A 17,998-nucleotide genomic window follows, 5' to 3' on the forward strand; every position below is an offset into this window, starting at 1 on the left:
TTCTGGAAGAACAGTCAGTGCTCTTAACCACTGAGCCATCTCTCCAGCCCTAGACTCTCCTTTAAATGAATTTGGCTCTTCCCTAGAAGAAGAAGCAGTCTTCAAGGACTTGGGCTTTTCTTTCATTTTCTCTTTCACACCGTCCTTGTACACCATAGGAGTTTTTTTCTTTAGAGGTGTTGATTATATCTTTTACAATCATGGCTGCTTTCTCAGAACTAATCTGAATATTAGTTACTCTCTCCACAAATTTTCTCTGCCAAACAATTTACTCTGTTATCTTCAAATCAATTTGACTCAACTTCTCAGAACACTGGAAGAATGAAGGTAGATTCTTGATCAAAATGTCACATGAATATCAGTTCTCAATGTCAGATGACATGTTCACAACCTGTAGTGATAATCTGTTACCCTTCTCACTAGTGTGTGTTTGTGTGTGTGTGTGTGAGTATGTGTGTTTGTGAGAGAGAGAGAGAGAGAGAGAGAGAGAGAGAGAGTGAGAGAGAGAGAGAGAGTGAGAGAGAGAGAGAGAGAGAGAGAGACAGACAGACACAGACACAGACACAAAGAGACAGACAGAGAGACACAGAGAGACAGAGAGATAGAGAGTTCCTGTGCATGTTCCAGGAGAGAATGCTTTCTGGTGTCCCCTTTACTCAGAGGTTGCAAATGCTATGTGCAGATTTTATTTCCTTTCTTTTTTTGTTTTTGTTTTTATTTTTTCTGCTCTTAGAAAAATCTTTTTCCCCCCCTGAGGCTACAATGCAGATTTTCTAAGACTCTCCGTGGACTGTACTTGAAATTCCTCTCACTTTCCGTAGATAAGTCCTCTGGGATAGATCTGGGTCGTTTTTTCATGTTCTGTTCCCCATAGTGTTCTACTTTGTTTTGCTATTAAAAGTAGAGATTTTCTGTCACTTGCCTCTTGTAATAGCTGTCATCCAGCTATCTCAGCTGTCCCCCAGATATTCTAGTCTCCTATATGTCTATATCATCTGCCACCAACATAAGAGAAACATGTTTATTGGAGATTCCATTTTCTAGCAGAGTGCCTCTCACAAGAGGGAGGTACTTTAGCGGGTTGTTTCTTTTATCTTTTTAGTTTAGAATAAACGTTAATGGATTTCATTATGACACCTCCATGCACATTGTTGCCTTCACCTGTGCTTCAGCTCCTGTAGATGGTTTCTTTCCTCTCAGTCCTCCTCCTCTGCTGTCTACCAACTACATGTGTTCCAGAACCTTCTCTATCCTCTATCCCACATCCCCTGTGATCTTTTCTTATCTATTAGGATCCTACATCCATGTTCATCACCTACAAATAAACACCCACACATGTTGTTGTAACCTTTTCAACCCGAATAAGTGTGTTCAATGAAAACACAACTCAGTAAATATGAATACAAGCTGCATACCTAGATTGGGCAGATTTACCACTACACTACTCTCTTCCCCAGTTATGAGATCTCTCATACCTTGCAATTTCTCCAGGCGATGTGTTTCAGCTTCATCTTCTTCCACCTTCTCCTCCCCAGATCCCCTCTCTTCACGTTCCCTTCTCCCGCTCAATCAATGGCTTTCATCTCTATTTTACAAATTAAAGTGGAAAGAAGGTTCTGATGAGTTCACTTGAGTAGTGACTTGGCAGCTCTTCTTGAGTAAGTGGAACTAACATCAAAATACAAGTGGCTGCAGGACAACCCACAACATTTTCCACTTTTTGTCTAGTTAAAAGGCTCTTTTCCCTCAACTTTAAAATGAGAGCAACTATTACCATTCTACAATTTATGAAGTATAAGACAACCTTAACACCCAGTCTATCAATTTTGTCAACTAAATAAAGTACTTTGCCATCTCTCCTAGAAGACTATAATTCTACACCTGACTTATATCCTAGTTTTAGATTGTATGTCATCTGAAAACCACCTTTTCAGATCTATATAATCTTTCAAGATGGAGCTTGAGAAGGATGATCTAAATCCAAGTGGACTTAATTGGCGATGGGTAGATATGAATATTTTTAAGGGATTTTATAGGTCTTTTTTATCTCATATAGACGGGCAGTTTGTATCTTTGTCCATTGGATGCAAGCATATTGTGTACAGGGTTTGTAAATGGAGATTTTAATATATAAACCTGCATAAAAAGCTACCAGGTTTTGGAGTCATGTTCAGGCTGGGCCGTGGGGTAAAGAAACACACCTGGGCAGTCATATCCACTCGGGACAGAAGCAACAGGGCCAGCGGAGTGAACTGCCTGGGAAAGGAACCTCCTGGAGAGTGAGGCTTGTGAACTGTGTGACAGAGTCCATGCGCTCAGCTCCAAACTGGAGCGGTGTGCACGAAGTGAGACCTTGGGGGTCGATAAAAGGTTAAGCCATCCTTTTAATATTTATCCCAACACACACACACACACACACACACACACACACACACACACACACACACATGTACAGACACATCCTTTAAATTTAAATCCTTTATACAAGTGAAAATATAGTTTTCGCCTTTTTAAGTCCGAGTTTTTTATGCATAACATAATGGTTTCCGTTTTTATCTTTTCACCATCAGTTCAGGATTATATATATGATCCTAATATCCTCTTGATTTTCATGAGTTTTATGGAAAGCACTGTGATAAACAGGAAAATTGGTCTACAGTTTTGTTTATTTGCGGTATTCTTTTATTTTTTTCAGAGTTAAAAAATGTAGTTTATTGGACTGGACAAACAGCACAAGGCCCACAGCACCGAGGCCTGCCCGGATGGAGTCTGAGCTGCTCTGATGACCAGCGCCCTCCTCCATCACGATGCTTTCTTCTGCTTCTTCTTTTCATTTTCTTCTCTCTCTTTCTCGATTTCAGCAACATACTTCTCAATTTCTTCAGGATTTAGAATCTTGAGGGGCTGATCCTGTCTCATGACAGCAAGTTCAATGTTTTTGCCACCTGACTTCCAGCAGTGCCTTGATCACTAGTTTGATGGTCAGATCATCTGTTTCGATGGCATGCATCATCAGTGTAATACTTCCTCAGAAATTCACGCACCGACTTGGCACCCCGGCCTATGGCATTGGCCCTCCAAGCATGGTATGTGCCTGAGGGGTCAGTCTGATAGAGTCTGGGGATGCCATCGAAGTCAAAACCCACAATTAGGGCAGAGATACCGAATGGCCTGCACCCATTGCTCTGTGTGTAACGCTGCTTCAGACTGGCAATGTAGCGGGTGATGTACTCCAGTCACTGGGTTCTCCACGGTCAGCCGGTGGCTCTGGCACTCCACCCGGGCTCTGCTGATGACTATCCTTGCATCTGCAGTGAGACCTGCAAAGGCCACACAGACGTTATCGTCCAACGCGCAGATTTTTGTACTGTCCTTTCATCTTGTAGCTTGGCCATGGATTTTTTTTTTTCTCCACACCAAGAACGACAATGTCCTTCCCTCAAACGCCAACCACGGTGGTGCCCTTCTTGACCGCCTCCTGCTCGTACTCCACTTGGAAGAGGTGGCCGTCGGGCGAGAAGACGGTGATGGCGCGGTCGTAGCTCATCACTGCGGACGTGCGAGCTCTGGCCGCCGCCACTCAAAAGCTATTTGCTGTATTCTTAACTAGTTTTAGTATCAGGTGAACTCCAACTTTATACAATGAGTTGAGTATTGCTTTTGTTGTTGTTGTTGTTGTTGTTTGTTTCTAGTGGAACAGACTGAGGACAGTAGTATTTGTTTTAAAAGTTTAATAGAACTTGGCCAGTGAGTCCAATTTCTTTTGAGTTTTGTTGGGAGGCTGTTTGCTCCACAGTGCCATTCTTAATGATTGCTGCCAATCTTTTAATATTTGTTTTTGTCTTCTCAATTTAATTATGTAACATATTTGTCTAAAAAGTTGTTTTTCTACATTTTTTAGTTGTTTATAAAATATATTTTCAAAGTACTTTCAAATAAGTCTTTTTATTTCATTGGAAATTCTCATAACCTTCCCGTTTGTATGTCTAATTTTATTAATTTGGGTATATTCTTCTTTGACTAGATTGGATGCAGATTTTTCAATTTTATGATTTTATTCCTTGTTCCATTTATTGTAGGTATTGCCTTTTCAGTCTTCATTTCACTAATCTTTGTCCCATCTTTGATATTTCTTTACAGCTAACTGCTTTGGGGTTTGGATTCTTCTTCTTTTAAGACCTTAAGGTGTATCATTTGGTGATTTATTTATTATCTTTCTGGTTTTTCAATGTAAACACTCTCAGCTATGAACTTTCCTCTGAGAACTGCTTTGGCTGCATCCCAAATGTTTCTCTTTTCATTTTTATTTGATAGTAGGAAAATCTTAATTCCCTCATTGATTTGATCCACTACTGGTCAATTCCAGAATGTATTATTCAGTCCTCATGCCTATTTTGTAGTCTTTGCAGGTTTTTTGCTATTGATCTGACCAGATATCTATCTATCTATCTATCTATCTATCTATCTATCTATCTATCTATCTATTTATCTATCATCATCATCATCATCATCATCATCATCATCATCATCATCATCATCCATCCATCCATCCATCCATCCATCCATCCATCCATCCATCCATGCATCTATCTATCTATCTATCTATCTATCTATCTATCTATCTATCTATCTATCTATCTATCTACCTATTTATTTTACATCCTGATTACAGCCTCCACCTTTCTGTTTTCCCCCCTCACACAGTTCTGCCCCTCACTTCCAATTTCTTTTCTCCTGTGAGAAGGGGAAGGACCCTTCTGGATATCTCTCTGTCCTAGCACATCAAGTTACAACAGGACTAGGTGCATCCTCTCACACTGAGGTCAGATAAGGAAGTCTAGTTATGGGAATGGTACCATGTGGGTAACAGATTTTGTGACAGACCATGCTCCAGTTATTGGGGGACTCACATCAAAATTTGGTTTTGGGGGACTGGAGAGATGGCTCAGTAAATAAGAGCACTGACTACTCTTTTAGAGGTCCTGAGTTTAATTTCCAGCAACCACATAGTAGCTCATAACGACCTGTATTGGGATGCGATACCTTCTTCTGGTATGTCTGAAGACAGCTACAGTGTACACACACACACACACACACACACACACACACACACACACATTAAAAGAACCCAAAAGCTAAAAAAATCCATACCTCCAAACCAACAACAAACAAATAAAACAAAACAACAAACAAACAAAAATCCTAGAATGTGATCTATTTTAGAGGTTCCATTAGGTGCTGAGAAGATATGTTTCTTGTGGATGGCATATTCTGTTAATATTTGGTTGATCTGTGATAAAGCATATCTCTTGGATGTCTTTGTTGGTTTTTAAATTGAATGTCCAATGTAGATATGAGATGTGCTAGTGAAATCAGCCACTTTTATTGTATCAGGACATATCTTTGAAGTTGGGAGCCCCAATATTTGACACATATACATTTTCAACTGATATATTTTTCTGATGAATTGTTCTCTTTGTTAATATATAGTGACTTTATTAGTACATAATGACTTTATTTGTCTTGACTAATTTTAGTTTGCTTTATCAGATATCAATAACACAGCATTTGCCACCTTTCTTTCACTTGATAGATTTTTTTTTTTCAATTCTTTGTGGGTATATTCACCACTGAGGTATTTTTTGGAGACAAAAGAAAGTTGTTATCTGTTTCTTAATTCATTCAAGTAGTCTGTGTTTCTTTACTGGTAAATTGAGGCTATTGTTTACTTATATGATTATTATTAGAAATGTTTACTAATTCCTGTAATTTTGTGTGATGATTTTTGTTTGGTTGGATTATCGTTTTTCCTTTACTTTCTTCCTTTTGTAGTATCAGGAGTTTGACGTTTTACTGTGAAAGACATAATGGAATCCTTCCTAACTCTCCTTTTGCCATTCATTCATCTGCTGAAATGTATTCCTTCCTGGGTATAGACAATGATGACCGTGTCTCTTCCTCCTCTGGGTAGCCAAAACTCTTCTTCAATGCTGGCTTTGTGGTCATTAATTACTTTAATTTGTGCTTGTCCTTATTTTTCCACTGATTTAAAAAGATACCTTTGCTGAATATAGACCTCTTACTTTATGTATGCTTTCAGGGTCTAAAGTATATCATGATGTGCTAAACTGTCTTTTTTTTTTTTTTTTTTTTCTTTTTTTTTTTTTTAGCATTTGTGGTGGTTTGAATGAGTATCCCCACCTTCATCCCTGCCCCATCTAAGCTCATATATCTGTATGCTTGTTTCCCAGTTGTTGAACTGTTTGGAATGATTAGGAGGTGTGACCTTGTTGGAACAGGTGTGCTCTTTTTGAACGAGGTGTATTTCTGGGGGTGGATTTGAGGTTCAGAGCTCTCTGTCTGTGCATGGGGCCTATGGATGAGGATGTAAAGCTCTTAGCTACTGCTCCAATGCCATGCCTATCTGGTTCCACCATGACAACAGTAGACTAACCTTCCGAGGCAAGCCCCAGTTAAATGCTTCCTTTTGCAGGAGTTGCTTTGGTCTCAATGTTTGTTCACAGCAATAGAACAGTGACTAAGACAGGGCACTGGTAAGAAATCTGATGTTACTGTAACATTTATGCCTTTATAACTGAGTTATCATTCTTTGCTTATCACTTTTAATACTGGTATTTTTCTCTTTTTTTGACATCTGGATTATTCTATATCATCAAGAATTTCTACTCTGGTCATAACTAATCACCTCTTGTAGTTTAATGTCTATATCTATCTCTAGATTTGGAGAAATTTCTGCTTTAACTTTGTTGAATTGATTGTCTATGCCCTTGGTGTTTATTTTAGCTTCTTCTTTTATCCCATGGTTTTAGGTTTGATTTCTTCATTGTATTCCAATCTTCTTGGGCACAGTTCATCCATCCATCCATTTATTCATTCATTTATTCATTCATTCATGTTTCTTAATTTATAGTTGTGATGGTTTGAATGAGAAATTTTCCCACAGTCTTGGACATTTGAACACTTGGCTCTCTGTTTACGGTGCTATTTGAGGAGGTTTAGGAGATGTGGCCATGCTGGAGGAAGTGTGTCACTTGGGGGCAGGCTTTGAGAGCTTTAGGGCTCCTCTGTTTGATTCAGATAATTAGTGATATTTTCACTAGTTTTTGTTTGATTCATTGAGTTTTTCTATTTCCAACATTACTGGTTTTTTCTTAGAAAGCTCAATTTCCTTGATCAATTTTTCTTCCATATTGTGGAGTTTTTTTCATATTTTACACTTTTTCTTCTCCATGTTGTGAATTCCACTCTACATTCCTCCGTTCAACTCATTCACTCATTTGTATCTTTCTGAGGTCAGTGATTATGCTCACGGGTAAGACTGGCTGAATGAGTAAATCTTTATGTTTTTATTAATAAAATGAAAGGATTGAGTTATGGTTCCAAAGAACTTTAAAAAAAAATTTCCCATATTAGAAAACAAAACTGATAAATTTAAAAAAATGTTTTGTTTATTGAAAAAATTGTGTATTCACCATTAGTTATTATGAAACAAATTTTGTGAGCTATAATAGTATTTTATAAAATAAAAAAATAAGAATAATTTTTTAAAATGTCTTATCTGTTGGTAGATGATAGTTATAATTTCAGATCTGCTTTTGGTTTTAGGCTCTTGTAAGTGAGAAAAAGTGGGCATCCATACTGTGATTCAGCACAGGGGCCTTTGCTGAGTGTTGAAGTCAGGCTATTGGACTTCCCAGGACCAAGAAATATAAGCTGAATAAATTCTGTTATATAAACATATACACACAGGCACACACATACACCTCCCCACATGTTGATGAAAAAGAGAAAAATATTTTAATAGCACTTTTCTTATTGTGGATATTATGTTAGGATGTTGTGTTAGGACTTGAAAAAGTTAGCTGCTCTTTGGTACTTGAAGTCATATTACAGTCTTTCACTACTTGTTACATTAACTCCATTAGAGTGTGCCTTTTACTATTATACTTTTCAAAGAATGGACATTATTTAGTTTGAATACTGCTTCTGTTTCCTGAGTGCTGTGATTATAGACATGCGTTTTGCCTTAGTTATTTTTTTTAATTCTTATTAGATTCTCTCTGAATTTACATTTGAAATGTTATCTATCCCCTTTGCCCACACTGCTCCCCTCCTCCTCTACTTGTCTTCACAAAGGTGCATTAGCTCCCAATCACTCTTCCCCTACATTGCAAAAACGTGCCCTCCGTGGACCAAAGGCCTCTTCTCACATTGATGCCAGACACTGCTATTCTCTGTGGCATATGCAACTAGAGCAATGGGCCTCTCAATGCATGCTCAATGGGTGGTGTCCTAGTCCATGGGAGCTGTGGAGGATTTAGTTGGTTGACAATGTTGTTCTTCCCATGAGGCCTCAGCCCTCTTCAGTTCCTTCATCCTCCCTTCCCCAGAACCCTCACTTTGGTCCCTGTGCTCAATATGATAGTTATCTGCAAGCGTGTTCAGCTGGATGATTCTGGCAGAACCCCTGAGGAGGCACCCCTATCTGGTTCCTGCCAGCAAGCACCTCCCAGCATCATCAATAGTCCTTGGAAGCAGTAGATGAACATAGGGTGGATTCCCAAGTAAGGCAGTCCCTAAATTAATCCCTCTTCAATCCCTGCTCTTCCACTTGACCCTGTAACTCCTTCTGTGAGTGTTTTGTTCTCCCTTCTAAGAAGGACAGAGACTTCCACATTTTGGCCTTGCTACTTCTTGAGCTTCATAAGACCTGTAAATTGTTTCTTGGGTATTCAGAGCTTTCTGGGGCTAGTATCCAATTATCAGTAAGTGCATACCATGTATGTTTTTTTGTAACTGGGTTACCTCACTCAGGATGATATTCTCTAGTTCTATCCATTTGCTTAGGAATTTCATAAAGTCATTGTTTCTGATAGCTGAGTAGTACTCCATTGTGTAAATGTACCACAATTTCTGTATCCACTCATCTACTGAAGGGCATCTGGGTTCTTTCCAGCTTCTGGCTATTATAAATAAGGCTGCTATGAACATTGTGGTGCATGTGTCCTTGTTATATGTTGGAGCATCTTTGGGGTACAGACCCAGGAGTGGTATAGCTGGGTGTTCAGGTAGTACTATGTCTGATTTACTGAGGAACTGCCTGACTAATATCCAAAGTGGTTGTACCTGCTTACAGACCAACCAACAGTGGAGGAGTGTTCCTCTTTTTCCACATCCTTTCCAGCACCTGTTGTCTTCTCCACATGCTTGCCAGCATCTGTTGTCATCTGAGTTTTTGATCTTAGCCATTCTGACTGGTGTTAGGTGAAATCTTAGGATTGTTTTGATTTGCATTTCCCTGATGACTAGGTATGTTAAGCATTTCTTTAGGTGCTTCTTGGCCATTCAATATTTCCTAGTTGAGAATTCGTTGTTCAGCTCTGTACCCCATTTTTAATAGGTTTGTTTGATTCTCTGTTGTCTAATTTCTTGAGTTCTTTGTATATATTGGATATTAGCCCTCTACCAGATGTGGGATTGGTAAAGATCTTTTCCCAATCTCTTGGCTGCCATTTTGTTTTCTTGACAGTGTCCTTAGCCTTACAAAAACTTTGCAATTTCATAAGGTCCCATTTGTTGATTCTTGGTCTTAGGGCATATGCCATTGTTGTTCTGTTCAGGAATTTTCCCCCTGTGCCGATGTGTTCTAAGCTCTTACCCACTTTCTCTTCTAATAGTTTCAGTGTATCTGGTTTTATGTGGAGATCCTTTATCTACTTGCACTTGAATTTTGTACAAGGAGATAAGAAAGGATTGATTTTCATTCTTCTGCATGTTGACTTCCAGTTGAGCCAATACCATTTGTTGAAGAGGCTGTTCTTTTAACATTGAATGTTTTTAGCTCCTTTGTCAACGATCAAGTGACCATAGGTGTGAGGGTTCATTTCTGGATCTTCTATTCTGTTCCATTGATCAACCTGACTAGCTCTGTACCAGTACCATGCGGGTTTTAACACAATTGCCTTGTAATATATCTTGAAGTCAGGAATGGTTATTCCCACACAAATTTTCTTGTTGAGAATAGATTTTGATATTCTAGGATTTTTGTTATTCCAATGAATTTACAAATTGTTCTTTCCAACTTTATGAAGAAATGAGTTGGGATTTTGATGGGGATGGCATTGAATCTGTAGATTGCTTTTGATAAGATGGCCATTTTTACAAAGTTGATCCTTCCAATCCATGAGAATGGGAGGTCTTTCCATCTTCTGAGTTCTTCAGTTTTCTTTTTCAGATATTTGAAGTTCTTGTCATACAGATCTTTCATTTGCTTAGTTAGGGCCACACCAAAGTACTTCATATTGTTTGTGACTATTGTGAAAGGTATCTTTCTTTTAATTTCTTTCTCAGCATGTTTAACCTTTGAGAAGAGGAAGACTAGTGATTTGTTTGAGTTAATTTCATATCCAGCCACTTTGCTGAAGTTGCTTATCAGCTGTAAAAGTTTTCTGGTGAAATTTTTGGAGTCACTTAAGTATAGTATCATATCATTGGCAAACTTAGTGATATTTTGACTTCTTCCTTTTTGATTTGTATCCCTTTGACTTCCTTTTTTTTCTAATTGCTCTTTTCTGGACTTCCAGTACTATATTGAATACTAGGGGGAGTGGGCAGCCTTGTGTAGTCCCTGATTTTAGTGGGATTGCTTTAAGTTTCTCACCATTTAGTTTGATGTTGGCTGCGGGTTTGAAGTAAATTGCTTTTACAATGTTTAAGTATGGCCTTGAATTCCTGCTATTTCCTAGACCTTTAAAATAAAGGAAGGTGTTGAATTTTGTCAAATGCTTTCTCAACATCTAGTGAGATGATCATGTGTTTTTTTTTTTTTCTTTGACTTTGTTTATAAGGTGGATTATGTTGATGGGTTTCCATATATTGACCCATCCCTGCATCCTTGGGATGAAGCTTACTCGATCATGGTGAATGATCATTTTAATGTGTTCTTGGATTTGGTTTGCAAGAATTTTATTGCGGATTTTTGCATCAATGTTTATGAGGGAAATTGGTCTGAAGTTTTCTTTCTCTGTAAGGTCTTTGTGTGGTTTAGGTATGAGCATAATTGTAGCTTGGAAGAACAAGTTGGGTAGTGTTTCTTTTTCTATCTTATTGAATAGTTTAGCGAGTATTGGTATTAGGTCTTCTATGAAAGTCTGATAGAAGTCTGCACTGAACCCATCTGATCCAGGATTTTTTTTTTTTTTTTTTTGGGGTTGGTAAGCTTTTGATGACTTTTTCTATTTCTTTAGGTGTTGTGGGACTGCTCAAATGGTTTTTCTAATCCTGACTTAACTTTGGTATCTGGTATTTGTCTAGAAATTTGTCCATTTCCTTTAAATTTTTCAGTTTTGTTGAGTATAGGCTTTTGTAGTAGGAACTGATGATTTCTTGAATTTCCACAGTTTCTGTTGTTATATATGAGCCTAAGAGTTTATTGATCTTGTTTGATTTTTCTCAAAGAACCAGCTCATGATTTTGCTGATTCTTTGTACAGTTCTTTTGGTTTCTACTTGGTTTATTTCTGTTCAGAGTCTGATTATTTCCTGTCGTCTACTCCTCTTGAGTGTATCTGCTTCTTTTTGTTCTAGAGCTTTCAGCTGTGCTGTCAAGCTGCTAGTGTATGCTCTCGCCAGTTTCTTTTTGGAGGCACTCAGAGCTATGAGTTTTCCTCTTAGTACTGCTTTCATTTTGTCCCATAGGTTTGGGTATGTTGTGCTTTCATTTTTATTGAATTCTAAAAAATTCTTAAGTTCTTTCTTGACCATGTTGTCATTGAGTAGCTCACTGTTCAACTTCCATGTGTATGTGGGCTTTTTGTTGTTATTAAAGACCAGCCTTAGTCCATGGTGATCTAATAGGATGCATGGGAGAATTTTAATCTTCTTTTATCTATTGAGGCTTGTTTTATAACAAAATATATGGTCAATTTTGGAGAAGGTACTGTGACATGCTGAGGAGAAGGTATTTGTCTTTTCTTTTAGGATGAAATGTTCTGTAAATGCCTGTTAATTCCAATTGGTTCATAACCTCTGCTAGTTTTGCCATGTCTCTTTTCAATTTCTGCTTCCATGATGTGTCCATTGAAGAGAGTGGGGTGTTGAAGTGTGGGATGTAATATATGATTTGAGCTTTAGTAGGGTTTCTTTTATGAATGTGTGTGCTCTTGTATTTGAAGTATAGTTGTTCAGGATTGAGAGTTTAACTTGATAGATTTTTTTTTTCTGTGATGAGTAAAAAGTGTTTTTTGTTATCCTTTTTTGGTAACTTTTGGTTGAAAATCTATTTTATTTGATATTAAAATGGCTACTCCAGCTTGTTTCTTGGGACCATTTGATTTGAAGTTTTTATCCCATCCTTTTACTCTGAGGTAGTGTTTGTCTTTGTCTCTGAGATGAGTTTCTTGTATGCAGCAAAATGCTAGATTCTGTTTACATATCCGGTCTGATTGTCTATGTCTCTTTATTGAAGAATTGAGTCCATTGATGTTAAGAGATTAAGGAATAGTGACTGTTGTTTCCTGTTATTTTTGTTCTTAGAGGTAGAATTATGTTTGTATGCTTTTCTCCCTTTGATTTTCTTGCGTGATGATTTTCTTGTTTTTCCTAGGGTGCAGTTTCTCTCCATGTGTTGGCTTTTCCATCTATTGTAGGGCTGGTCAGATATTGTGTAAATTTGGTTTTGTCCTGGAATATCTTGGTCTCTCCATCTATGGTAATTGAGAGTTTTGCTGAATATAGTAACCTGGGATGGCATTTGTGTTCTCATAGAGTCTGTATGACATCTGTTCAGGATCTTCTAGCTTTCACAGTCTCTGTTGAGAAGTCTGATGTAATTCTAATTGGTCTGCCTTTATATGCTACTTTTCCTTTTCCCCTTACTGCTTTTAGAATTTTTTTTTGGTTGTTGTTTGTTTTGAACATTTGGTGTTTTGACTATTATGTGTTGGGAAGATTTTTTTTTTTTTTCTGGTTCAATCTATTTTGAGTTCTATAGGCCTCATGTACGTTCATGGTCATCTCATTCTTAAGGATAGAAATGTTTTCTTCTATGATTTTGTTGAAGATATTTACTGTGCCTTTTATTTGATATTCTTCCCCCTCTTCTGCACCTATTATCCTTAGGTTTGGTCTTCTCATTGTGTCCTGGATATCCTCGACATTTTGGGTTAGGTGCTTTTAGATTTTTGCATCTTCTCTGACTGTTTTGCTTATGGTTTCTATGTTGTCTTCTGCCCCTGAGATCCTTTCTTCCTTCTTTTGTAGTCTATTGGTGATGCTTGCATCTATGACTCCTAATTCCTTTCTTAGGTTTTCTATCTCTAGGATTGTCTCTTTTTGTGATATCCTTATTGTTTCTATTTTCATTTTCAATTCCTTCACCCGTTTGGTTATGTTTTTCTGTAGTTCTTTGAGTGATTTCTACTGGTTCATTTGTAATTGTTTAAGGGAGTTATTTATGTGTTTCTCAAAGATCTCCATCATCATCATGAAGTATGCGTTTAAGTCTTAATCTTGTTTTACTGGTGTGTTGGGAAATCCACTACTTGCTGTGGTGGGTGAACTGGTTCTGATGTTGCCAGGTTGTTTTGTTTCCATTGCTTTGGTTCTTGTGCTTTCCTCTTGCCATCTCGTTGTCAATGACTATAGGTGATCTTTTTGTTTCTGATTGGTCTTGTCTCTCCTGTGGGTCTGAGAGTCTGTGGGCTGAAGAGAGAGATTTCTCCTGGGTGTTAGGCTCTTTGTGGGCAGGCAGTAAATTCTGATGGTGGTGACTCGGTTCTGTCTCTGGGGACTCAAGTGTGAGAGCTCTTGTGAGGCAGTTCTGTGAGCTCAGCCTTCTGCCTGCAGGTCCTGAGTACTAATGGTGGAGACCTGGCTCTCTCTCTGGGGTGGGAGAACCCTTTTCCAGAAAGCATCATGCTCCCTGTGCTCTGAGAACTTCTGGCATTCCCTCCCTGGATAGCTGGTGAGCTTGTGTGTCAAGCTTACCTTTGGTTCAGGTGGAAAAGTGTGCAGGTGTTCTCAATGCTCAGCCTCCTACACCCAGATCCTGAATCTTGATGATGGTGACCCGGCCCTCTGCCTTTGTTATTTCTATTGCTGCAATAAAACTCTGTCCAAAAGCAACTTGTAGGGAAAAGGGCTTATTTGACTTACACTTCCATGTGGTAGTACATTATTAAGGGAAATCAGGGAAGACATTCAGGGCAGGAGCTTGGAGAGAGAAGATAGACAGACCTTGAAGGAACACTGCTCACATATTTGTTCCTTCTAGCTTGCTTGATTCGCTTTCTTGTATACCTCAGGATCACCTGCAAAGGGAGGGAACCACCCACACTGTGTTGGGCTCTCTAATATCAATCAAGACACTGCGATACAGGCCTGCCTATAGACCAGTCAGATAGAGACATTTATTTTCAATTGAGGTTCCCTCTTCTTAGATGTTGTAGTTGTGTCAAGTTGACAAAACATGGAACACAATTACATTGCCTGTCTTGTCATATATAATTTTAGAGTCTTTGGAAAATACTGTTTTACTGAGTAATGTGGATTTTCTAAATACTGGAATTTACCCTTCTTCTAAATAGTCACTAATATTACTGAGTTTTTTGGGGGACAGGTATTTTATATAGTCCTACCTGACCCTAAAGCTGAGACTGTGTTGCCTCACCTTCCAAAGTGCTAGGATTATGGGCTTATGTTATCAACTCTGGCTAGAATCATTATTTTTTTTTTTCCCCAGAAATTTTTTAAGTGTTTAAAGCTAGTGGTAGATTCTTTAACTTTTTCAAAACTTGAATTTTCAGTTGAAGTACTGGAAAAAGTACTAATTGGTAATAAACATTGTCATTAATTTTCTGGGTTGTGACAGACTCACATTTTAATTAAATATCTCAGTCCCCAGGTCTGAAGAACTGAAGTGTGACTGTCAGCCATTCTTCTATGTTAAATGTTTCATGACAAAAGTGACTTGTATGAATTACAGTTCAAAGAGCTGATTATATGACTTTCTGTGTGAGAAGTATCACTTTTGAACATGCAGCAAATTACTTAATGCATAGTTTTTATTGTGACATATAAAACATTAGGAAGGTGTATCTTCAAGACTTTTACCAAGTGTTACTGTTTTCATCAAGTATTTTGAGGCAGATCCACTTTTCTTTATATCCCGACCTATCAGCTAAACAAACATAAAAATCCAACACTGTGAGCATGTGAACTCATTTGTGTGCTCGTCCCTGAGCAGACTCTTTTCTCCCATTCCCAGCATTCCTTAGTTCTTTGTGTAGGGTTTGGGCCTTGTGAGCTTTCCTTTGTCATTACTCATCTTTCAGGGCCATCCTTGTTCAGGTTATGATGTTTATCAGTGTATACTTTGATATTCCAGGGAGACACAGTTTCACAGCAAACTTGTTCTTCTCTGGCTCTTACATGTTTTCTGCCACATCTTCTCCAATGATTTCTGGATATATGTATATGTATCCTTTCAGTCTGCCTGACAGGGTGTCAGGGACATCCCAGTGTACAGATTATCCTTTATGAATCAATCATAAAAATTAAATTGTGTTATCAAGTTGTGACCTATGGAACAAAAATGATAAATGATAAAATTGTCCTAGATTTTGTCTTTGGTCAAGACTGATGTCCTTACTAGAATATACTAGTCACAGAAGTTGTCAAACTCAGTGTATTCATATCTTCATTTCCCATTGGTCTTTCAAATTCCACTGGGGCCCCAACATCAATGTTGTGATAAAGATTGCCAGATATACCCCAAATCCACATCCTATTTTTCTAAGTGGTCCCCTTTGCTTAGATATGACGACTCAGCTATCAACCATGTCATTGCAAGGCTGTACTATGTCATCTTTAAGCTTTCTTGCCAATGGGATGGTGTGGTGAACATGGGAATGACCTCTTGTAGAAGATGTGGCAGCATTCTTACTGTGCCTAAGCACTGTTGAGTAAGTGAGCAAGAGATACTTTGCTATTGTTTTGAACCTCACAGTTTAGGGCTATTTATTATAGCAATTAGCTTTCCCTAACACTGGCTTGAGTAATAACCTTTTAATTGGAATTCACAGCAATTCATCTTACTCAATGAAATGTAAATTGAAGCTGCACTAAAAAGTCTAACATCATTAAAGCCCTCTTTTCACAGAGATATGCGGGAAAAGGACACCCTTCTCTATATTTATGACAGATTCTCCTTTATCCTCTCAGCGAAAGATCTGGTTCCAAGTCAATGGATACTGCAAGGAGTAATGAGGAACAAATATTTGTTCCTGAAATATGTAGGAGAGGCATTGCATTATTGTGTACATATATGTTCCACTCTCAGATGACTAGCATCAGATACCCAAGGGTGTAGATGGAATTAAACAGGAAATTGGAAATGTATTCTATGCAAAATACAATGAGAAAAGTAATTGAAGATAAAGGATAAATAGGATGACCGAGAAGCTTGAGAAGTGCTTTCAAATAATGGATGCAGCTTTTCAAGGGGGAAGTAATTGAGTTGATTCCAAATTTAAAGCCTTTGAGGAATCGATTCTTTCCCTAATTACTGATCTTCTTGGTCTGTGAACGTGGTGCTCATCCCCCCTAGTGTCAGTTAGAGATGCAATTACAAAAACAAGGGATGTGATCCTGCATGGTATTATACTTGTTTTTTCTTTCTCTATATTTGTATTCAGTGTAAGTCAGCATTCAAAGCAAATAACTGGGTCATTTTCACAAACATTGTGCCTTATTTTTTTTTCTTATGCACATGATTGACATTGCCATCAAGGATGCTGCTTGTATTGATTCTTCAATGATCATTTCTCATCTCAACTTTCAGCAGAGCTCAACTTTCAGCACTTTTTACCTTCTAAAACCTATAACTTCAGAATTAAATTACCACTAAGCTACTTTGAAAAAAATGGCTAGTCACACTTATAATCCAACAAACATGTATTTTCACTATATATTATGTGTAGGTCCAGAGATGCAAATTATATGAGCAACTTATGTTTTAAAAGTTCTCACAATCCCCTGGGAAGACTGTACATGGCTACAGTTAGCTAGACAAGATCCCTGGGCAGTAATAAACATTCCTTTCAAATTCCAGGAACTTAATACTACATGAATTTATTTCAAGTTTATAGTTTATATCAGAGGAGACTGGTGTCCTCCTTCAGTAAGCAGGGATCATGCCTTGGGAAGTTTCATCTCCCCATGTGATCTCTATCATGCGATCAAAAAAAAAAAAAAAAAAAAAAAAGACCATGGCAAGTTGGTCTTAAGTTGAATCCCCTTTTCTCCCCTCCCCTTTCTCTTTTCTCCTCTCCCCTTCCTTCCCTTCCCCTCACCTCTTCCTTCCCTCCCTCTCTCCCCCTTCATTTCTTTCCTTTGTTGTTGTTGTGTGTTTGTCTGTTTTGTTTTGCTTTTCAAGACAGGGTTTCTCTATGTAGCCTTGGCTGTCCTGGAACTCGGTTTGTAGATCAGGTTAGCCTTGAACTCAGAGATCCTCATGCCTCTACATCCTAAGTCTGAGATTAATGGCGAGCTCCACCCCTGCCCGACAACTATGCCTGTCTTCTTTATGGCTATGTACAGGGCATAGTTTTTGAAAGGCAATGTGATTCGGCACACAGAAGCCGTATCGGCACTATACTTTGAGTTGAGGCATTACAGAAGCTGGAATAAAGCTCTCCCAAGCAGAAGGGAAGGCAGATACCACGGATTGAGGGCTACCATGCTCTGGGGCAGGCCATTTTGAGATAAAAAACTGGAAAGCCTGTCATCTATTTCTGACCTTTAGGGAGTTTTTACTTACACATAGCTTAATGGCCATTTTAGGGGAAAGTGAGGAAGTGTGTTACTTCATAGCACTTTATGTTCTCTGGTTGGGGCTTTGATGAACTGAGATCACCAGCTGAGCCAGCCTTCTACACTGTGGAGAAATGTCCACAAGGGGCAACAGCCAGGCTATGACT

General features: G+C 38.3%; 1 pseudogene across 1 annotated transcript; it reads right to left on the reverse strand.

The window, feature by feature from the left end:
• Positions 1-2,802: 2,802 nt before the first annotated feature.
• Positions 2,803-3,547, reverse strand: LOC308417269 (proteasome subunit alpha type-7-like; annotated as a pseudogene). Its single transcript has one exon. The product of its transcript is annotated as a proteasome subunit alpha type-7-like (transcript).
• Between the last annotated feature and the right edge of the window lie 14,451 nt (positions 3,548-17,998).

Source organism: Micromys minutus (assembly GCF_963924665.1).
Source record: "Micromys minutus genome assembly, chromosome: 2".
NCBI lineage: Eukaryota > Metazoa > Chordata > Mammalia > Rodentia > Muridae > Micromys > Micromys minutus.